This window comes from Delphinapterus leucas, chromosome 4 (genome assembly GCF_059928025.1).
Source record: "Delphinapterus leucas isolate spDelLeu-1000000601 "Yukka" chromosome 4, BTC_Dleu_Yukka2, whole genome shotgun sequence".
NCBI classification, from domain to species: Eukaryota; Metazoa; Chordata; class Mammalia; order Artiodactyla; family Monodontidae; genus Delphinapterus; species Delphinapterus leucas.
The window spans coordinates 142,048,267-142,073,016 of NC_143132.1; the positions used below are offsets into that span (position 1 = coordinate 142,048,267).

The 24,750-nt window shown below is 37.7% G+C and overlaps 1 pseudogene; it reads left to right on the forward strand.

Moving 5' to 3' along the window:
* The first annotated feature begins 2,849 nt into the window (after positions 1 to 2,849).
* Positions 2,850 to 5,699, forward strand: LOC111164809 (sigma intracellular receptor 2-like; annotated as a pseudogene).
* The last annotated feature ends 19,051 nt before the right edge of the window (positions 5,700 to 24,750 follow it).

Here is a 24,750-nt window from a genome sequence, read left to right on the forward strand (position 1 = left end):
ATTCCTATTAAAGCATCAAAGGGAACACAAGAATCCGGAACTCCTGTATCACTGCTGGGAGCTAGAGAAGAACACTTTTCACATGTAGAGATGTCAAGTACATTTTTGCCAATGGAACCTTATCTATGAAAGACACTAGGACTCACTCATTGAGAAAGTGGTACAGGCTTGAGAGGAAAAAAGTGAAGGAGATCTTGAAGGCATTTTAATAATACCCTGAAATATAGGGTCCATGGTGGGAGGGCATGACAGGCTTGGGACTAGCAGGAAACTTCTCCCTTATAGGTCCTAAGAACCTGAGGGCAGCCACTGCTTGGGGCCAGGCCCTTGTGGTTGCACCATATGACCAGTAGTTGGGCTCTGCCATGGAGGATTCTCCACAAAGTCAAAAGTTTCTTTTTCAGCCTACTTTGTGGTAGCAAAAAGAACTGGGTCAGGTCATTCCCGATCTGGCTTCTAGCACAATGGCTTAGCCATACACAGAGGAAGTTTGACCTCGGCTCACATAATGTTAGAATAAATCTCCCATCAGCATGTTTAATCACTGAATGGGTAAAATGTCATATAGCATAAGATCTAAAAGAGGATTAGAACAAAAACCAAGTAAACTTTGATGGGATCTAAGAAAAATCTATTCAGTGTTTTGCCGAGAAATAACAGGCCAGATAAAATAGTCATCATTCAAGGATGAATAAACAGGTAAAATGGAACCTCATTATGAGGCATATGAGAAATTTTGTAGCTTTAAGAAATGAAAATATAGGACTCAGGAGGCAGAGGAAGAGTGTACTTTTGAAAAAGATTTACTACAGGAAATGGGAATAAATTTTAAACAGCATATGCTTTGTAATCTAAATAACATCCAATGACCCCAAGAAACAGGAGATGAAAAATGAGAGAAGAAAATTTATTGAGGCGAGAAGGAAGCTGGTTAAGAAACTAGAATACAGAGTAAGATGAAAGAAGGAAAAATGTTATAAAACTGAATATGAAATATCAAAGTGGAAAATGCATTAGAAGCAATAAAGTGCTTAATGGGCAATGTTTATAGTCAAATCAGTAATATAGAGGACAGATTTGAAGCACTCTTCCAGAATTAAAAGAAAATGAAATTGAGATAAAAAAATATTATGAAAAGAGATGATAGAGTCAGAGGGCAGAGAGTGGAAATCCAACATGAAGAAAACTAGTGCTGCCAAAGGAGACACCTGAACAAATAGAAAAATAGCAATGTTATATATATATATATATATTTAAAGTTAAAGAAATTAACTTCCTGAACTTAAGTAAGTAAATATTCAGATCAAGTGAGCTTGATGAATACTAGACAAAATTAATATAAAGAGACCAGTTTCTATGGAAGTTTGAAATTTTAATTTTTCATGAAAAGAATTCTGGAAGGCAGGAAAAAACAAAAGAAAATAATCAGGACCAGAAGTTAATAAAGCAACATCTTCAGAGGCCCAATTTATTAAGATCTAAGAATGCTAAATCTGGACACATTATTATTCAATTTGAAGTCAATAAAAAAGCATTCTCTGATACCAAGTGTCTAAAACTAAATTAATGAAGTCGTCTTCATGAAAGAAAAATCAAAGTTTTCCAGACAATTTTCATAAAGTGAATCCAGTTTTAAAAACATCCTGTACAAAGAAGATGTACAGGACTTAAAAGGACTGGCAGTAAGTACTGAAATATTTTAATGTGGGATCAAGTCTAAACTTTTGCAAATACACTGGAGCTACAACAGAGATTGGACACTTCACCTTTAATCCTTGAAAGAGAAAATATAACATGTAAATAATAATACTTAGCAAATAAGAAGTTGGGTCTAAATCCCTAGGTAGTGGAGGAGACCTCAAGGAAAGAATGGCAGGCTATTGTCTTTATTGTGCAAAGGCGGGAAAGTGGTAGACACTGATTCTTTCCCCTTGATGTGGACAGAGAAATACAGTTGCTTATTTTTTAGAGGTAAGCTTGAGCAAAAGTAAAAGTAGGATGCATACTTGTACATCAGAAAAGAGAAAAGAAAACTTGTATGATAGAGTCAAAGATAAAGATCAAAAGAAAAAGCAAAGAAACTGAAAAAAAAAGTAAATCAATTTGAGTAAGCACAAACATATAATTTATGACAAATATGATAACTTTATCATATTAAATGGCAAAAATCAGGTCATAATCTGCAACAGTTGTCTATCAAAGATACCTACAAAAGATAAACACAAGAAAATTGAAAGTATAAGATTGTATTAAGATATAAAAGAACTACTCTCCCCAACTAACAGTTGGAATTACAATCATATAAGATGAAGTAGATTTTCAAGGGAAAAAATTTAAATGTCTCATAATCTTTCTTTTTCAGTGTTGATAGGAAGATCTCAAATTAAAATGTATCAGGATTCAACTTCCATGTGCCAAATAACAGTATATAATAAGCGTAAAGCAAAAACTGTTAGAATTTGAAAGAGGAATTGACTGCAATGGATGCACAGTAAGAAAAGGAAGCACTTTTCTGTTCTTAAGAGTTAAAATAGGCAATAGACAAAGAAATGGAGTATCTGATAATATCATCAATTGAGTCAATTTGAAAATACACATGGAAATGTAATAGCCTCAAATATAAGATATATTCCCTTTTAAAATATTTGGAAACACTTAAAATTTTATATATATTTGATCACAAAGAAAACCTCAGAATTTTCTAAAAGGCAGATCTATACAGACCATATTCTTTGATCAAAATGCAACAAAATTGATAGTTGAACAAGAATAATTAAAAAAAATTTTCCCCAGTTTTTGATGTAAAGAAACAAAACAATATTCTTCTGGGTCAGATAGGAAATTCAAAGTGTAATTACAAAATACTTAGAAAATTATAATTATAAGCACACTACATATTCAAACCTGTGGTATTTAGTCAAAGCTATAATCAGGCAAAAAACATACTTTTACTATTTTTAAATAATAAAAGAAACAAATGAATTAAGCCATTAACTTGAGAAGCTAAGAGCAAAACAAAGCATGACTAAGGGGGAAAAAAAGAAAAAATGATTACAGATGAAAGCAGAAATTAAAATTTGTAAACAAAAAGGAATAGAATAGAGAAATAAATCTGAGTGGTTCTTTAGAAAAAAGCAGACAATATATAGAACAAAAAGAATAAAATATACAAACCTCTATTCTAATCAAAGAAAAATAAGAGATGAGGAAAAAATTAGGGATAAGAAAGGAAGTGTAATCTTAGACATGAAAACATCTGAAAATCTTGATATAAAGAATTATTCTCATGCTTATCAAACATGAATATTAACTGCTGAAGAAGCGGGAAACATTCTTAAGAAGAAACTGAAAAACAGAAGTAAATATTTACCTATTAGAGGATTTAAAGCAAAATTATTTCAAAATTTGAAGAACAAATAATTTTCTGACTTATTAACTCTTTTTAATGTCTAAGGACATTAAAATACGTGGGAAAAGGATCCCAGTTCAAAACTCTAACACCGAAAATTTATAAAACTAACACAAAAGAGAAAATGACAAAGTAACCTCACAAATATTAAGATTTAGATGCCAAAATCTAAAATGCAATACTACATTTACCCAGCTGTTTGTGAAATAATGAAACAAACCCTAGCAGGTTTTATTTCAAGAATGCAAAGATAATTCAATATCATGAATTAATTAATATAATTTTCAAATCTATATGTCACGGAAGAAAAATAAAGTGATTATTCCAAAATATGTCAAAAACTATTTTGCAAAAAATGCAACATCCATTTTTAGTAAAAGCACCTGATAACTAGGACAAGAATAGGAATGAAACCTTCTTTCTCAAGTTGGTGCAGATTATTTATCTCAATATGTGATTATCTAACCATAAAACTCTAGGAACATTGACTTTAAATGAAGAAAAAAATACAAGGATGTTCTTTATTATAAATACTACTCGAGATTGTGCTGCAATTTCTAACCCATGAAATAAGATCAGGCACAGAGGGAAAAGGATTAGTGATTGACGAGGAAGAGGAAAATATTACTATTTACTCATATTATGATGGTCTATGCTGAAGTCTCATAACCAGGAAAAATATCAGTTAAAAATGAAAAGCCTGGTAGTCTGGGATCCTGCTCTGCCCAACCGACGGATGATGGGGTCTCTGGGTGCCCGGCATGGCCTGGAGTGGCTGCTGGATCTCTACTTCCTCTCCCACATCCCCATCACCCCGCTCGTGGACCTGCAGGCGGTGCTGCCTTGTGATCTCTACCGGGTGGAGCTGAGAAACCTGCGGCAGTGGTATACTGAGGAGTTCAAAGATCCCCTGCTACACAACCCCCCGGTGTGGTTTAAGTCCTTCCTGTTTTGCGAGCTTGTGTTTCAGTTGCCTTTCTTTCTCATCCCAACATAAGTCTTCTTCAAAGTGTCCCCATGACGGATGGTTTTAAAAAGAAGGTGGCCATACCAGTGTTCATGGAGGCTGCAGGTGGATCCGCACCCCTGCAATCAACTACTTGGTTGACACCATGACAACTCTGATTCCAATCCTCTCCACGTTTCTACTCCAGGATTTCTCCAAAACCAGTTGTTTCAGAGGACAAGGACCTAAGACTTTCCACCAACGACTATTCCATATATCTGCCTACATCACCTACTTTCTCATCCCTATTATACTTCCCCTTTTCATGTTGTGGAACCCCTACTACAAGTCTGAGGAGAAAAGAAAGAAAAAATGAGGAAAAATAACCCTGGGTCCAGGGGAGAGGTGACCATGGGGGATTTTCCTGTTGGACCCAGTACCAGGAAAATGCTCAGAAAAAAAAAAATACCATGTTTTCAGTAGTATTTGAAACACACCAGCAGCAACACGCACGACCAAGACACTGGCAGGAGGCACATCAAGCCCTCACTTTCCAAGGGCACTGGCGCAAACAGACCGATCACCTGAGGATGAGCAGAGGGGTGTGGGCTAGGTTATAGGGAAGTGGTGCCAAAGGCCTCACCGTGTGCCCAAGTGCCGTTGCAGGATTATTAAAGGCAGGACCAGACCAGAAACTAGATAAACTTCCAAGCAACACGGCCTACTTGGCATGTTCATGAGTCATGTGACCCACAGTATACATGTGACTAACCCTTTGACTCATGATTCTCTACAGTATATCACTGGGATCTCTCAGGCCATTTTTAGGTTGGAAATTATGCCTCTGTAATATTCATTAAAAATTGTTTTCTTGCCCCAACCCGTAGGTGGGGGTGAGATATTCTGTAAGAGGTTTAAACTTAGTTTTCCTTAAGGTTCACCCTTGGCATGACTGTCAGTCAGAAATGGGTCAAATTGGAAGGTGTATTTTTTCTATCTTAAACAGGTCATCCCAGGAGAAGAGATTTTTTGAAGTCTCCTTGTTTATCCTCTTTCCAAACCTTAGTCTTCTATTATTTTTTACAGACCACCTAACATAAGTTCCTTTACTCTGAGGTTTGTTGTCTCAGACCTGAGCTGGAGGTGCGCCTCTTACTGGATAACTTCATGCTACCTAATAATTTAATAATTCCTTCCGGTCTTGTTGCCAGTCAAAGGTAGCAGATGTGGGGAGATGGACATGACAGGTCCAGTGTGTGCATATAGGGTCCCTTCATGTTAGTACTTGGTATTCTGCTAGCTTTCTCTAAATTCATTCTCAAGGCCAACTCAAAAAAAAAAAAAAAAAAACGGCTTGTGAACACACATGGAAAATGGTAGATGCTGATCCTGGTTAGTTCCCCCTTTTTGCCTGTTTTGCTTACAAGACCTAATGGTCTGATTGTTGAGGGTATCGTCTGACTCCTGTGTCTGGTCAAAATAAATGTAGCTGCTGACCAAAAAAAAAAAAAATGAAAAGCCTTATTGAAAAATTTCTGTCTAAGCAACCAATAATACACCAAATATATAAAAATCAATTGGTTTTATATACCCAAGCAATAAATAATTAGAAGAGTTGATTTAAACATCTCACTCATAATGAAATGAATACATTATCTAGGAATATATTTAATAAGGAATGTTTAAGACCCACAGGAAGAAAACTGCAAAATTTATTACAGATTTAAAAGAAGACTTGAATAAATGGAGAGAAGCACTATACTTTGCTCCAGTTTGTTTACTGAGAACTTGTAAAACTGTCAGTTTTGAATGGGGCCCAGGGCAACATAATCTGGTTCCACTCAGGAATGTAGATGCAAAAATCCTAAGCAAAGCAATATCAAATCAAGTCCTGCAGCATACTGAAAGAGTAACACACCTAGAGTAAATAGGGTTTATCCTAAGAACGCAAAGATTGCTCAACTTCAGGGCAGAAAACTTTCTGTTCTTGTTCTTGTTTATATTCCTGGCATTTATCATAGTTCTTGGCACATAGATAATAGGTACTCAATAAATATGTGTTGGCTGAATGAACCTTATGTCATCTTTTGTTTTGCTACATTAATAGATTAAAGGAGAAAATCTACATAATGTCTTAACAGATGTCTGATAAAAGCATTTGATAAAATTCAAGATCCACTTTTCATCAAATGCTGAGTTAGCAACAGAGTGAGCTTTTTTATCTTGCTAAAGTTTTCTACTAGAAACATACAGCAAGTATCATACTTGATAATAAAACGTTTAGGAGCAAGGAAAGTGTGCTTACTATCACCTCAACTTGTCAAAACTTTATTGGAAGTCTTAGTTAATGAATTAATCAGAAAAATAAGAATGATGAATCGGGGTGGGGGGGAAAGAGAAAAAATATTTATTATTTGTAGATGATATAATTTTTTGCTCAGACACCCAGAGGATCAAGTGACAACTGGTAAGTAAAGAGATTGTCTCCAAGGTCAACACACAGAAAGCGGTGGCTTTTCCACATTCTAGCAATAACTGAATAAAAATTTGATAATCGTCCCATTCACAATTGTAACAAAATAATTAGGTTTTTAGAAATGAAACAGGGAGAAATATGCCAGGACCTAGATGAAAAAATATTATAAAACTTAATGGAAAACTTGAGTAAATGAAGAAGAGACCACATTTCTGGGTTGTAAAGATATCACTTCTCTATAAATTCAATTAAATCTTAATAAAAAAAAACACATAGGAATTGTTTTTTGAAAGGAACTCAATAAGCCACACTTCCAAACTTTGGAAGAGAAAATAAAAGGAAAGCCAAGATGTTTTTGAGAAAGAGGAACCAAGAGGGGCAATTTCCCCTGCCAAACATGAAAATAATCTATAATCGATAGTAACTAAATACATATTAGTTGAGGACTGAGAATCAATCAATAGACCAAAAAGAAAAGGAAATCTAGATGCCTACCACACCAAGTCACTAAGAGAAAAGTCCATATACATTAAAAAAAAATAACTAATGTTTAAAGCAACATTTTAAAATATAGAGGCCAAAGATAATGTTTATATAACTTTGGCATGGAGGCCTTCATAAGCAAGGTATAAAATCCAAAAGACATGAAGTAACAGATGGACAGATTTGCCCACATAAAAATCAAAATCTTCTGTATAATAAAAAGCAATATGAAGCTTAAGAGCAGGTTTAGTGTAAAATAGATAGCTACTGGGAAACAGCCGCATAGCACAGGGAGATCAGCTCGGTGCTTTGTGACCAGCTAGAGGGGTGGGATAGGGAGGGTGGGAGGGAGACGCAAGAGGGAGGGGATATGGGGATAGATGTATACGTATAGCTGATTCACTTTGTTATACAGCAGAAACTAACACACCACTGTAAAGCAGTTATACTCCAATAAAGATGTTTAAAAAAAAAGTAGGTTTAGACTCAAGCTGTTTTTGCTCCATATTTAAGAGATAAAGGATTCATAATTAGATTAAATTAGTCACACCTTTACTTAAGGAAGACAACCAATTTTTAAATGTGCAAAGAATAACAATAAACAATTCACTGAAAAGGAGTTATAATTGGTTCCTGAAGATGTTTAACCTCATTAATAATTGGGGGAAATGTGAATTAAAATAAGAGAGTTTTGCTCCCAGAACATCGACTCAAGTGTCAGTGAGGGTCAGGGGACAAGCATTTTCCTGTGCTACTGATGGGAGTGTCAGTTGTTGAAGTTAATGTGGCAGTATTAGAATTAAAAATACAGTTCTCCCTAATTATACTTCTTGCGCTTTCTATTAAGAGAAAGTATACATGTGCACTTATACATTGTTGGAAATAGCAAAATATTGGAAACATTGTATGTATCCAACAATATGAATCACTTTGAGTACTAGATAATTTGTATGCGAAGATAAAAAGGAATACGATGTGGGCAGAGAAAAGGAATTATATAGACCTGTATATATGGACATATAAAGCAAGACATTGTTACATAAACATAATCTCCATCTGCTTTAGGACTTTGTTCATCCTGAATCCTCAATATCTTAAACAATGCTTGGTATAAGTTCTCAATTAAAAATCTCTTGAATAAATGAGTGAAAAAAAGCAAGTGTATGAACAATTTAAATATAATGGTACTATTAATATTTAAAGCAGAGTATGAACAATGTTTAAAAGTATAGAAAAGGGACTGAAAATGTAACAGCAAACATTTTTAGTACTTACTTCTAGGAGTCAAGTTTAGAAGTTGTTGGTGAAGGAGAACAGCTCAATTGTCCTTTTCTGTGTAACAAACCCCTCAAAATCAGGGACCTAAAACAGCAACCATTTTATCATTCTCTCTGATTCTGTGGGTCACAAATTTAGAACACAACAGAGATAGCTTGTGTCTGAGCTACAATATCTGAAGCGTCAGCTGGGCAGACTCAAAGGGCAGAGGGTATTTCAAAAGACAGAGGCTGGATGTCTGGAGACTTCTCACTCACATGTCAGTGCCCAGGTTAGGATGGCTCAAAGGCTGCTCATCTGGGACTGTCAACTGCAGTGACTTCTGCATGGGCTGGGGCTTCTGCACAGCATGGTGGCTTCAGACTTTTGGACTTTGGACTTTTTATGTAATGACTTAGGGCTCCAAGAGCAAATATTCCCATGAACAAAGTAGAAGGTGTAAGACCTTTTATGACCTAGCCTTTGCAGGCACCCAGCCTCACTTCTGCTGTATTCTATTGGTTGAAGCCTTCACAAGCCCACCTAAATTCAAGGGGAGGAGATACAAGCTCTACCTTTCAGCGTGAAGAGTGGTAAAGAATCACCAGAGAGGGAAAATGCTTATTTTTTATTAATCTTTTTTTTAAAATAGTCATCTCTTTAATTTGAGAATTTGTTCATGCCAGTAAAAGAGGTAAAAACACAGAATCTGGAACCAGAAGACCCTAGTTCAAATCCTGGCTCTTCTGTTTAATAGCTGACTGACCTTGGGCAAACAGCCTCTCTGTTTCTTTCTATGTAAAATTAGAGATGATTACAACATCTGCTTCATGACTATTGTGAAGATTTTGTGCATCAATACACATAAAAGTCTTTAGAACAAAGGCAGACATATTGTATTAGGCATAACTATTACTTGTGTATAACAGTTTTAAAATGGAACCTGCATAAGAATTGGCCTTTTTAAAATTTATCAGTAATAAGAGATAAGGCTTCATATTAATTGTGTCCCTAACCCTCAGCTAAACTTAAAATCTTCTGTTCTAGCTGTGTAAGAAATCACTGCAAAAACTGTAGTCTGAGCTTCCTCACAACATGGCAGCCTTGTGCTTCTTACATAACAGTTCAGGACCCCAGAGATGAGTGTCTCAAATTAAACTGGTGGACAATGAATGGCCTTCTACCTTGACATAACCTCTGAAGACAGCTGTCTCTTCTTTTTTTTTCTTTTCTTCCTTGCGGTATGCGGGCCTCTCACTGTTGTGGCCTCTCCCGTTGTGGAGCACAGGCTCTGGACCCTCAGGCTTAGCGACCATGGCTCATGGGCCCAGCCGCCCCGCGGCACGTGGGATCTTCCCGGGCTGGGGCACGAACCCACATCCCCTGCATCGGCAGGCGGACTCTCAACCACTGCGCCACCAGGGAAACCCAGCTGTCTCTTCTGACATCCTCTATTGGTCAACCAATCTCTAAGGTTGGTCAGATTTTAGGGGAATACTCTCTTTAGGAGGAATGTCAAAAAATTTGAAGATATGATTTTTTTGTTTGTTTTTTGTTTTAATTGTGAAAGAACTCCCTGAATTTAAGAAGATGATGGGGGTAGGAGTTTATTAATTAATTTATTTATTTTGGCTGTGTTGGGTCTTCTTTTCTGTGTGAGGGCCTTCCCTAGTTGCAGCGAGTGGGGGCCACTCTTCATCACTGTGTGCCGGCCTCTCACTATCGCGGCCTCCCCTGTTGCAGAGCGCAGGCTCCAGACGCACAGGCTCAGCAGTTGTGGCTCACGGGTCCAGTTGCTCCACAGCGTGTGGGATCTTCCCGGACCAGGGCTCCAACCCGTGTCCCCTGCATTAGCAGGCAGATTCTCAACCACTGTGCCACCAGGGAAGCCCTGAAGATATGTTTTAAAATTTCTGTGTCCTCTCCCTCCAGGATAGCATATTTGTATAGAAACAGTTTCAGGCATGAGACATCTCCTGGGTTTGAATACCATATTTGTCACTTGCTAGTTAGACTTGTTATGGCTGTTTAATAAATTAACATGTGTAAGATACTTGGTATATACCAAATTGAGTGTTTAGTAAAACTTAGCTGCATTGCTTTGGCTAAAAATAAAGGGCTTGTTTCTATGGCCAGATGGATATATCCTGGGCTGTTGTGCTATAGACCAGGAAATTTCAAAAAATAAACAGTAGGTAAATTCATATTATATATGAGTATAGAGTGGGAAAAAAATTCCTGGGTCTTCTTCATTTTCTTTGAAAGCACAAAAAGTGCATTTGTCTGCCCAAAGAAGTCTCCACAATGCATATTCCAAACAGGGTGAATATCTAGTTTCCAACTCTTAGGGTAGTCTAGTTTCAAGCAAAAAAGAAGTCTCTGTCAGAGTTGAATATACACCTCCTCTTTCTCTTTCTAATCACCTTAGCTTTGTGGCACAGATCTAGAAAATTCGACATTTATAGAAACCCTTCTCAGGATTCACCATACAATTCTCTTTTCTCATGCCTAGATGGTGAGCAAGGGCTCATAAAATGCCTATCACATCGTTATATTATGTTTAAACATTTTTATTTCTCCAGAGAATTTAAAATATACGAACATGTGACTGTGAGGAAATGATCCAGAAAAGATTATAAATACAGCCATAAATGTCAAAGTTCCTAAAACATTCCACTGACTCTATCTTCAGAAGAAAGTGTTTACACAGAGAGCACACGCCAGCACGTTTTATTTTTGTTATTGTGGGCATTAAATGTTACAAATGCAATCTGTCTGACATACACATAAACGATGGTCTCCACACACCTTTAAGGATCACCTCTAACTGTGGAGCTGATCGGCAGGAACAGTCAGGTAAGTCACGGGCGGCAGTCGCTGCAGAGCAAGCAAGGAGACATCACTAGGAGACAACTAGGAATTCCTCTTCAGGTTTTATCTTAATCAATGTTCAGTTTCAAAATTGTGTTTGTTTCACCTGTAGATTTTTTCTGGAAAGTATGATATGGTAAGTGGTTAGTCATCACTTGCTTTCCTGTTTGACCCTATTCGGGATAATCAAGATATCTTTTCTTAAAAAAAAAAAAGGATAGGAAAGGAAGAAGGAAGGAAGGGGGAGAAAGGGGAAGGAAAGGAAGAGTACAAAAGGAGGTAGGAAGGGAGATGGAGGGAGGAAGGAGGGAGATGGAGATGGAGATGGTGATGGAGATGGAGGAAGATGGAGATGGAGGGAGAAGGAGGTGGAGGGAGGAAAAAGAAGGAATTGCCTTCCAGTCTAGACTTGCCATATATGTAGAGGGTCTCTTTCCTTTCTGGTTTCTCTTACTCTTCAGTGAGTCAGCAGTAAATTCTATCTAGTCAGGTCCCTCCTCCTTTGAAAGGAAACTACTCCACTCTCACTCCTGCTGCCTTCCTGTTTTGTACCATCCCCTTCCCTAACTACATCTCAACACCAGTGTCTCTAGAGCTGCGCTCTCCAGTAGAAATATAACATGAGTCACAAATAGGAGCCCCATGTGTAATTTTACATTTTCAAGTAGTCACATTAAGAAAAGTTAGAAGAAATAGGTGAAATTCATTTGAATAATACATTTTATTTAAGCCAATATATCTAAAATATTATCATATCAACATGTCATCAGTATGAAAATGAAATACTTTACATTCTTTTTTTTATACTGACTTTCTGAAATCCAATGTGTATTTCACACATATAGCTCATCTCAATGAGAACTAGTCACATTTCTCTTGTATCCTAGGCTTCTTATTGCTTCCTATTCATCCATAAAATAATCCTCCCTTAACTTGAACCAGCTTGAGTTGGGCTCTGCTTCTTCAAACGAAGCCAAATACAATAGCCAGTAGTGTGTTTGGTCACAGTGTTTATTTGCTTATTTCGTGTCTTAAGGAATTATTTGGTATGGCACCAGACTATTTTTCTTCAGTCATGTGCCATTGGAGATGTTTGGGATTATTTGTGCTTTATGGGATGATAGGGTTTACCTTTATCTTCCTATCATGTACCCTTTTCTATTTGATGTTACATTATGTTTGCAAAAATACTGGTACATGCTTCCATACAGCAATTGAGAGAGTTCCTCTTAACAATACCCTTTGAGAATATTATTAACATTGTTAACATTAAATGTCCTAGCGAGGGGCTATCTCTGATACTGTATAATTTCATTAATTTAAATCCAAGTAAAGATCTAATTTTCCAATGCATCTCAGCCATTTACTAGCCCTAGCTTTCTTGGTGATTACCTTTGATGACAATAGCATTTCACACGATGTTCAAACATAATATTCTGCTTCTTATACTAGAGCGGGGCTATCTTTTGGTAAACATTTTACTCTGGAGCAGTTTAGAGCAACCACAAATCTACGAGTTAAAGATCCAAGGCTCAGTTTACCTATTAATTAAAGGAAGAGTTTCTTGACTGTAACGTGTTGAAAACAACAGATCTTAATTATAGTTATGAGTGGTGTATGATTGCAACGTGACACAAATATCATGATTACTTTAAAAATTATTCTAATATGATTGATAATATTGAAAGATTAAAGACAATCACTTGGGAGAAATGAATACTTTTTATTTCGGAAATTTATTCTAATAATTTCCTCACCTCTGACCTTGTATGTCCAGAAGGGTTGGGACTAGGACCTTGGGTGCACAATTTAAGGGAACCCCCAAAACTCATTAATCAAGATGAATCATATTTTCATGCAATATTTTTAAAAATAAAAATGAATACCAAAATCTGTGGTGAAAAAAATCAGAATTTTAAGCAAAGACAGGATCAGAGATTGCAGTAAGCGGAGGACACTGCTCCCAGACCATTAGTAAGATTTAGTTATCAAACCACTTTATTTCAATTTGCGTAGAATTTCAGAAGCTTCCACCAGACAGAACTCAATCAATTTTCAGCTCTTAAATAGCCACTGGGTTCTAATATCTTTTCTTACATATCATTTTTTCTCCTTTCATTCTTCACAGGTTGGGGTTCTCCCCAGATATTATATTAGGAAATTCAAATGAGTTCAGCTCTTCAGATCAAAATTAAAGAAGTTCTCTGTTGGTGCTGCATGATTCTAAATAACTGTGAAACCTACTTTTAGACAGAGTATAAATAACATGGTTGAGAATAGATATCTATGAATAGCGCTTTGATTGAAAGAAGGGTGTAGCCAATTTCACTTCATTGAGGTACCACTAAACAAGATGAGCTTATTTCATACAAAGGAATGACCAAATTAAGCATGAGAAAATGTGAGGAAATTTTTCAGTCATGACTTTTTTTCGAGCCAGGAGTTTTACTCTTTTGTGTGGTTAGAAATACAATTCTCAAGACCCACCTCCTCTTTCATTCATGAGCCTTGGAAAAATCAGTTTGAACTAGACTTAACTTTATCAGAGGCCTCCTGATACCTTGTGGCTTTCATCACTGTTTCAGGCCAAATGGGAAGAAGGAAGTAGTAAGGATGGTAGTGTGGGGTCTAAAAGGTAAGCCAGTACTTCTCAAACTTTATAATTCCCTGGGATGTTATTAAAATGCAGATTCTGGGATGGGACCTGAGATTCTTCATTTCTAACAAATTCCCAGGTAATGCCAAGTGTGCTGTTTCATGCACCAAACTCTGAGTAGCAAGGATCTATGCTACTTGTGAATTTCTATTGTTGCTTTTGAGACTGAGTGTTTAAGAAATTACTCTACTTGGAAAATTAATTTAGATTGCCTCTCTAGAATTTAAGATTCTTGAGAGTAGGAATTTTGTCTTGTTTGTTCTTTTTTTAAAAAACATCTTTATTGGGGTATAATTGCTTTACAATGCTGTGTTAGTTTCTCCTTTATAACAAAGTGAATCAGCAATACATATACATATAACCCCATATATCCTCCCTCTCATGTCTCCCTCCCATCCTCCCTATCACACCCCTCTAGGTGGTCACAAAGAACCGAGCTGATCTCCCTGTGCTATGTGGCTACTGCCCACTAGCTATGTATTTTACATTTGGTAGTGTATATATGTCTACACGACTCTCTCACTTCATCCCAGCATAACTTTCCCCCTCCCCGTGTCCTCAAGTCCATTCTCTACATCTGTGTCTTTATTCCTGTCCTGCCCCTAGGTTCTTCAGAACCTTTTTTTTTTTTTTAGATTCCATATATATGTGTTAGCATATGGTATTTGTTTTTCTCTTTCTGACTTACTTCACTCTGTATGACAGACTCTAGGTCCATCCACCTCACTACAAATAACTCAACTTCATTTCTTTTATGGCAGAGTAATATTCCATTGTATATATGTGCCACATCTTTATCCATTCATCTGTCGATGGACACTTATGTTGCTTCCATGTCCTGGCTGCTGTAAATAGTGCTGCAATGAACATTGTGGTACATGACTCTTTTGAATTATGGTCCTCTCAGGGTATATGCTCAGTAGTGGGACTGCTGGGTCGTATGGTAGTTCTATTTGTAGTATTTTAAGGAACCTCCATACTATTCTCCAGAGTGGCTGTATCAATTTACATTCCTACCAACAGTGCAAGAGGGCTCCCTTTTCTCCACATCCTCGCCAGAATTTACTGTTTGTAGATTTTCTGATGATGGCCATTCTGACCGATGTGACGTGATACCTCATTGTAGTTTCAATTTGCATTTCTCTAATGACTAGTGATGTTGAGCATCCTTTCATGTGTTTGCTGGCAATCTGTATATCTTCTCTGGAGAAATGTTTATTTAGGTCTTCTGCCCACTTTTGGATTGGGTTGTTTGTTTTTTTGATATTGAGCTGCATGAGCTGCTTGTAAAATTTGGAGATTAATCCTTTGTCAGTTGCTTCATTAGCAAATATTTTCTCCCTTTCTGAGGGTTCTCTTTTCATCTTATTTATGGTTTCCTTTGCTGTGCAAAAGCTTTTAAGGTTCATTAGGTCCCATTAGTTTATGGCTGTTTTTATTTCCATTTCTCTAGGAGGTGGGTCAAAAAGGATCTTGCTGTGATTTATGTCATAGAGTGTTCTGCCTATGTTTTCCTCTAAGAGTTTTACAGTGTCTGGCCTTATATTTAGGTCTTTAATCCGTTTCGAGTTTATTATTGCATATGATATCAGAGAGTGTTCTAATTTCATTCTTTTACATGTAGCTGTGCAGTTTTCCCAGCACCACTTAATGAAGAGGCTGTCTTTTCTCCATTGTATATTCTTGCCTCCTTTATCAAAAATAAGGTGACTGTGTGTGTGTGGGTTTATCTCTGGGATTTCTATCCTGTTCCATTGATCTATATTTCTGTTTTTGTCCAAGTACCATGTTGTCTTGATTACCGTAGCTTTGTAGTATAGTCTGAAGCCTGGGAGTCGGATTCCTCCAGCTCTGTTTTTCTTACTCAAGATTGTTTTGGCTGTATGGGGTCTTTTGTGTTTCCATACAACTTGTGAAATATTTTGTTCTAGTTCTTTGAAAAATGCCATTGGTAGTTTGATAGGGAATGCACTGAATCTGTAGATTGCTTTGGGTAGTATAGTCATTTTCACAATGTTCATTCTTCCAATGCAAGAACATGATGTATCTCTCTATCTGTTTGTATCATCTTTAATTTCTTTCATCAGTGTCTTATAGTTTTCTGCAAACAGGTCTTTTGTCTCCTTAGGTAGGTTTATTCCTAGGTGTTTTATTCTTTTGGTTGCAATGGTAAAAGGGAGTGTTTCCTTAATTTCACTTTCAGATTTTTCATCATTAGCATATAGGAATGCAAGAGATTCCTGTGCATTAATTTTTTATCCTGCTACTTTACCAAATTCATTGATTGGCTCTAGTAGTTTTCTGGTAGCATCTTTAGTATTCTCTATGTATAGTATCATGTCATCTACAAACAGTGACAGCTTTACTTCTTCTTTTCCGATTTGGATTCCTTTTATTTCTTTTTCTTCTCTGATTGCTTGGCTAAAACTTCCAAAACTATGTTGAATAATAGTCAATAGTGAGAGTGGGCAAACTTGTTTTGTTCCTGATATTAGAGGAAATGGTTTCAGTTTTTCACCATTGGAAATGATGTTGACTGAGTTTGTCATATATGGCCTCTATTATGTTGAGGTAAGTTTCCTCTATGCCTACTTTCTGGAGGGTCTTTGTCATAAATGGGTGTTGAATTTTGTTGAAAGCTTTTTCTGTATCTATTGAGATGATCATATGTTTTTTCTCCTTCTATTTGTTAATATGCTTTATCACATTGATTGATTTTTGTATATTGAAGAATCCTTGCATTCCTGAGAAAAACCCCACTTGATCATGTGGTAAGATCCCTTTAATGTGCTGTTGGATTCTGTGTGTTAGTATTTTGTTGAGGATTTTTGCCTCTATGTTCATCCGTGTTATTGGCCTGTAGTTTTCTTTCTTTGTGGCAACATTGTCTGGTTTTGTTATCAGGGTGATGGTGGCCTCATAGAATGAGTTGGGGAGTTTTCCTCTCTCTGCTATATTTTGGAAGAGCTTGAGAAGGATATGTGTTAGGTCTTCTCTACATGTTTGATAGAATTCGCCTGTGAAGCCATCTGGCCCTGGACTTTTGTTTGTTGGAAAGTTTTTAATCACAGTTTCAATTTCAGTGCATGTGATTGGTCTGTTTATATTTTCTATTTCTTCCTGTTTCAGTCTCAGAATGTTGTGTTTTACTAAGAATTTGTCCATTTCTTCCAGGTTGTCCATTTTATTGGCATATAGTTGCTTGTAGTACTCTCTCGTGATCCTTTGTATTTCTGCAATGTCAGTTGTTACTTCTCCTTTTTCATTTCTAATTCTATTGATTTGAGTCTTCTCCCTTTTTTTCTTGATGAGTCTGGCTAATGGTTTATCACTTTTGTTTATCTTCTCAAAGAACCAGCTTTTAGTTTTATTGATTTTGCTATTGTTTCCTTCATTTCTTTTTCATTTATTTCTGATCTGATCATTATCATTTCTTTCCTTCTGCTAACTTTCGGGTTTTTTTGTTCTTCTTTCTCTAATTGCTTTAGGTGGAAGGTTAGGTTGTTTATTTGAGATGTTTCTTGATGTAGGATTGTATTGCTATAAACTTCCCTCTTAAAACTGCTTTTGCTTCATCCAATAGGTGTTGGGTTGTCATGTTTCCATTGTCATTTATTTCTAGGTATTTTTTGATTTCCTCTTTGATTTCTTCAGTGATCTCTTGGTTATTTATTAGTGGATTGTTTAGCCTCCATGTATTTGTATTTTTTACAGATTCTTTCCTGTAATTGATATCTAGTCTCATAGCATTGTTGTCAGAAAAGATACTTGATATGATTTCAATTTTCTTAAATTTACCAAGTCTTGATTTGTGACCCAAGATATTATCTATCCTGGAGAATGTTCCATGAGCACTTGAGAAGAAAGTGTATTCCGTTGTTTTTGGATGGAATGTCCTGTAAATATCAATTAAGTCCATTTTTTTTAGTGTGTCATTTAAATCTTGTGTTTCCTTATTTATTTTCATTTTGGATGATCTGTCCATTGGTGAATATGGGGTGTTAAAGTCCCCTACTATGACTGTGTTACTGTTGATTTCCCCTTTATGACTGTTAGCATTTGCCTTATGTATTGAGGTGCTCCTATGTTGGGTGCATAAATATTTACATTTGGTATATCTTCTTCTTGGATTGATCCCTGATCATTTTGTAGTGCCCTTGTTTGTCTCTTGTAATAGTCTTTATTTAAAGTCTATTTTGTCTGATATTAGAATTGCTATCCCAGATTTCTTCTGATTTCCATTTGCATGGAGTATCTTTTTCCATCCCCTCACCTTCAGTCTGTATGTGTCCCTAGGTGTGAAGTGGGGCTCTTGTAGACAACATATATACGGGTCTTGCTTTTTGTATCCATTCAGGCAGTCTATGTCTTTTGGTTGGAGCATTTAATCCATTTACATTTAAGGTAATTATCGATATGTATGTTCCTATTACCATTTTCTTAATTGATTTGGGTTTGTTATTGTAGGTGTTTTCCTTCTCTTGTGTTTCCTGCTTAGATAAGTTCTTTTAGCATTTGTTGTAAAGCTGTTTTGGTGGTGCTGAATTCTCTTAGCTTTTGCTTGTCTGTAAAGGTTTTAATTTCTCCATTGAATCTGAATGAGACCCTTGGTGGGTAGAGTAACCTTGGTTGTAGGCTTTTCCCTCTCCTCACTTTAAATATGTCCTGCCAGTCCCTTCTGGCTTGCAGAGTTTCTACTGAAAGATTAGCTGTTAACCTTATGGGGATTCCCTTGTATGCTATTTGTTTTTTTTCCCTTGCTGCTTTTAATATTTTTTCTTTGTATTTAATTCTTGATAGTTTAATTAATATGTGTCTTGGCTTGTTTGTCCTTGGATTTATCTTCTATGGGTCTCTCTGCACTTCCTGAACTTAATTGACTATTCCTTTTCCCATATTAGGGAAGTTTTCAACTATAATCTCTTCCAATATTTTCTCAGTCTCTTTTTCCCTTCTTCTTCTGGGACCCCTTTAATTCAAATGTTGGTGCAATTAATGTTGTCCTAGAGGTCTCTGAGACTGTCCTCAATTCTTTTCATTCCTTTTTCTTTATTCTGCTCTGCAGTAGTTATTTCCATTATTTTATCTTCCAGGTCACTTTTCTGTTCTTCTGCCTCAGTTATTCTGCTATTGATTCCTTCTAAAGAATTTTTAATTTCATTTATTGTGTTGTTCATCATTGTTTGTTTGCTGTTTAGTTCTTCCAAGTCCTTGTTAAACGTTTCTTGTATTTTCTCCATTCTATTTCCAAGATTTTGGATCATCTCTAATATCATTACTGTGAATTCTTTTTCAGGTAGACTGCTTATTTCCTCTTCATTTGTTTGGTCTGGTGGGTTTTTATCTTGCTCCTTCATCTGCTGTGTGTTTCTCTGTCTTCTCATTTTGCTTAACTTACTGTGTTTGGAGTCTCCTTTTTGCAGGCTGCAGGTTCATAGTTCTCATTGTTTTTGGTGTCTGCCCCCAGCGGGTAAGGTTGGTTGAGTGGGTTGTGTAGGCTTCCTGGTGGACGGGACTAGTGCCTGCGTTCTGGTGGATGAGGCTGGATCTTGTCTTTCTGGTGGACAGGACCGCATCCAGTGGTGTATTTTGGGGTGTCTGTTGCCTTATGATGATTTTAGGCAGCCTCTCTGCTAATGGGTGGGGTTGTGTTTCTGTCTTGCTAGTTGTTTGGCATAGGGTGTCCAGCACTGTAGCTGCTGGTTGTTGAGTGGAGCTGGGGCTTAGCTTTGAGATGGAGATCTTTGGGAGAGCGTTTGCCATTTGATATTTCATGGAGCTGGGAGGTCTCTAGTGCACCACTGTCCTGAACTTGGCTCTCCCACCTGAGAGACACAGGCCTGGAACCTGGCCAGAGCATGAAGATCCTGTCAGCCACACGGCTGCTAGTTTTAGATTGTGTCCTTCAGAGGCAGGGCGTGGCTGTGGCTCACCGTGGGGACAAGGACACTAGCAGCAGAAGTTCCTGGAAGTACCCCTTGGTGTGAGCCGTCCTAGAGTCCACTATTAGCTCCAGCAAAGAGCCAGGTAGGATCCAGTGCTGTGTTGCCTTAGGCCAAACAGCTCGTCTTGTGTGTGCTTATAGCTCTAGTGCTTAGAACATTCCAGGGCATATTAAAGGTACTTTAATGTTCTTGGTTGTTGAATGAACAAAAAATGAAATATGAGACTGATATTAGGACAGGAGTTCTTAAGTTTTTTTGGTCCCATGTTTCCTGTCCCTTTGGCAAGCTGGTAAGGACTGTGGATCCCTTCTCAGGTTAATATTTTTAAATGCATAAAATAAGATGCATAGAGATTACAAAGGAAACCAATTATATGGAATTATAGTTATCAAAATATATAAAAATCAAATGTGTGATGTCATAATATATGTGCTTTTAAAACACAAAATCTAGCATATCAAATAATTATTATAATTTTGAAGAAGTGATGAGTATAAACAATGTTTTCAGATATCTGCAACAACTGTAATTTGATAGGAAAATATCTGTGATTTCTTTTGGTGATGAAGAGACAGGTACTGCTAATAGTACTACAGGTTGTTGCCTATCTTCATACTTGAAGGATATGCTCAATTTCAGCTGGAAGTGAGTGAAGATAATGTTGTAATTATTTTCATGTTACATTCACAGCCACTCTGCATTCTACCCATGACCCTCTTGGAAATCTGTGAACCCCAGTTTAAGAACCTGTTTTTAGACAGGTTTTATTTATCAGGCTTTTCCAATGTTGGCTGAAAATCCTTTCATTAAAAGGAAAAAAACTGTGATACTTATGATTTTTTTTTTTTTTTTTACGGTACGCGGGCCTCTCACTGTTGTGGCCTCTCCCGTTGCGGAGCACAGGCTCCAGATGCGCGGGCTCAGCGGCCATGGCTCACGGGCCTAGCCGCTCCGCGGCATGTGGGATCTTCCCAGACCGGGACACGAACCCGTATCCTCTGCATCGGCAGGCGGACTCTCAACCACTGTGCCACCAGGGAAGCCCACTTATGATTATTTTACTTTATCAAATATAGTGTCTAGTGCTGGACATATTGTTCCAATTTCTCAATGCAGTACTTCAACTTGCAGAAATCTGAAATAGCTCTTGCCAGCAATGGTTTTCTTCCCTTCCATTCACGTCTACAACAGTGACAAAAATATTATGGATGCCTAAACTCACTGAATAAACAATTCACAAATGCAAGTTTGTAAAGTGTATTCCCATGAAACAGATCCATAAACCTGGTTAGCACACCAAGGCCCCATCAAGAATGTTTGAACTAAATCTTAATTTGTTACTCACGAACATTTCACATGGCCTTCTAAATGAATTATATGCTGCCTTGTTGACAAGAAATGTAGCAGACTACACATTCGAGAGACCGAACAGGGCTTGTGGGATTGTTTTATTGAACAATTTCACAGGTGTTAACAAGAGAGATGGGCCGAGGAGTTTCCACGGAGAGAAGGCAACTCCGTGCCTGGAGTTATTCACACACCTGTTAGCAAGTGGTAGTATCTCCTCTACCTTGTTTCTTTTGTAATAGTTTTGTACGGCCACCTCACTGATCACCTCCTCAGAAGTCAGAGAGTGAGGGAAGGGGAGGGGAGAGAAGGAAGAGAGAAAAAAGAAAGTAGGAAGAACTAACCAAATCTGGCACAGTGCCAAGGACAGCGTAGTCCCTAGAGCAGGGGTCTCAAACTCAGGGCTGGATACAGGAGCAAAGGAGTTTTGTTTGGCTCATCCACCACTAATAAAGACTGAATTTGGTGTGGAGAAAAGGGAACCCTCCTACACTGTTTGTGGAAATGTAAATTGGTGCAGCCACTATGGAGAACAGTATGGGGGTTACTTAAAAACTAAAAATAGAGTTACCATATGATCCAGCAATTCTACTCCTGGGCATATATCTGGAAAAGATGAAAAGTCTACTTCAAAAAGATTACATGCATCCCAATGTTCATAGCACTATTTACAATAGGCAAGACATGGGAGCAACCTAAATGTCCACCAACAGATGAATGGCTAAAGATGTGGCACATATACAATGGGATATTACTCAGCCATAAAGAAGAATGAAATAATGCCATTTGCAGCAACATGGATGGACCTAGAGATTATCATACTAAGTGAAGTAAGTCAGACAGAAAAAAACAAATATCAAATGATGTCACTTATATGTGGAATCTAAAAAAAGATACAAATGAACTTATTTACAAAACAGAAATAGACTCACAAACATAGAAAACAAATTTATGGTTACCAGAGGGGAAAGCAGTGGGGGAGGGATAAATTAGGACTTTGGGATTGACATATACACACTACTATATATAAAATAGATAACCAACAAGGTGCTGCTGTATAGCACAGGAAACTCTACTCAGTATTTTGTAATATTCTGTAATGGAAAAGAATCTGAATATATATATATATAACTGAATCACTTTGCTGTACACCTGAAACTAACACAACATTATAAATCAACTATATATCAATTTTAAAAAATCAAATTTGATGTTCTTAGGCAGGAGTGTGTCAGTCAACGTTTAATAACCCCCTCTGGGGTGGGGGAGGGGTGAAAGCACTGCTATGGAGTAGTGTTCGCTAGTTTCCGGGGTGTAAATTGTCGATTTCAAGCTACCCAGGTGAGGATGTTGACTGCAGATTTGGAAAGAGACGTGTGCAATGGGCCCTGGTGGTCCTGCAAGCTGCCTCCAGCTGACGCCGTCCTTCAGCAGGCACACCCTCCTGGGTTCCCACCTCTGCATCTTATCCTCACCCTTCCCCACCCTCTAGATCCCAGCAGGCACTGGAATTCAAGACTTCTTCCTGGAGCTTTTCCGGGCTCCTGACGTTGTTCCCAAAGCCAGTGTGAGGAATGTGCTGGCTATTCTGAGATGCCAACAGAGACTTGTGTGTTCATTGTGAAGAAAGCGGGATGATTTGGCAGCAAACAGCAAGGACTGCGCCTGAGATGCGGCAGCTAGGGAGCCTGGCTTGGGTGTCACTTGATTGGCTGCTACCTGTCTCTGTTTTTCCATCTGTCAAAAACAGCTGCTAGGTCACAACTAAATGAAAGGTGGGAAATAATTTGAAAAAGTAATGGGGCTACACAGAATAAAAAAAGTAGTACTATTCTTTCTTCTCCTCAGCTTTCCTACTCTACTAAATAAGATATTCTGCAAGGATTGCGTACTATTTCTGTCTTTTCACACTTCTTCTCTTGCTAATTTTCAGTGGGCTTCTGAGATCTGATATAAATGTGCAGGCGATGTGGAAACTGATCGAGAGGCAGAGATTTATATGAAAAATGATATACACACATTTTACCACCCATGTTAATGTTACAATTTTGCTGATGATCCAGTTGCTTAAAAGGAAATAAAGACTTCGAGAGCATATTACTTAAAACATCGTATCATGTGTCCCTTGAATCACATTTTAACCAGAAAACAAATCCTATCTTTACTTGTGATAATGCTTAGAAAAGAAGTTAAGAGATTTTGTTCAGAGTTCTTAAATCAGTAGAGCACGATCTCTCAGGAGATTGCAAAGCCCTACTGAATTCCAAACCAGTTACCAAAGCCACCTCCAGCTTCCCCCTCCCTCCTGATTATAGAGATGCCCTATTCTGGAGGAAGTGAAGAAGCAGCTGCTGCGCTTTCCTCCCGCCCCCTGCGCCCTCCTCCACACCGGAAGTTACTGTGAGCACTCAGACAGAGGGCTCCTAACAGGAAGATTGGGGACCCTGGTTTTATTCCTTGATCCTCTCACTTCTTTGTAGAGTCCTCGTTCTAGCTTCAGTCGCCTCTGCTATCAGAGGGGCAACAGGAGTAAAGTAGCAAGGAGCAAGATTTGAATATTCATTTAAAGAGCACTTTAATGATACTTAAGGAAAATATACAGTAAGCCAGGATTAAATACTGATAATAAGAAGTCTAGAAGCCATCTCCTAGCACTTTGTGGTAGGTACATTTTCTCATTTAACTTGGATGTCCCACGGTCTGCTTGTGGTCTGAAGGGGGAGTCAGTCTGAAGCAAGGGAGAAGACAGACTCTTATGAACACATAGCTACAGAAGATATAAGGTGAAGTGCTCATTGCCCTGTTTCCAGGCTTGGCACTGACCTCCATGCCTTGGATGCCCAGCCTGGTAACCTTCTACTGATCTTCTGAGACTCATCCCAGACATGATATCTTCCAGGAAACATCCATGTTAGCTTTCCACTGGCACTCCACCCCCAGGGGCACTCCTCTGTTCACTGCACTTACCACAGAGTATTGCCCATCTGTCCAGTTGGGCTGTATGCTCCTCGAGAGTAGAGAAGGCAACTTGTCCATCTCTGTGGCCCCTGATCCTATGTTTTTCTTTGTCTATAGAAATTGCTCCCCAATGTTTTTGTGAATGAATGAATCCTGAAGGGATGCTACAATAAACGCAAAGAACCTAGATGGAGTTTATAGAAGAGAGGAATTTTCCGCAGAACTTTAAGGAGTGCATTGTTTGGAGTAAGAAGATATGTTTTCATGGAGAAATGAAGAGGTAAAGGAGATCCATGTAGAAATTGGTGTCTCATTTTATTTAGCTACGGTTTGACAAACAGGAAATAAGGGCAGCCAAATAACAGGGGAGGTAACTGGTAAACAGTTAGTTTGAAGCCTTTA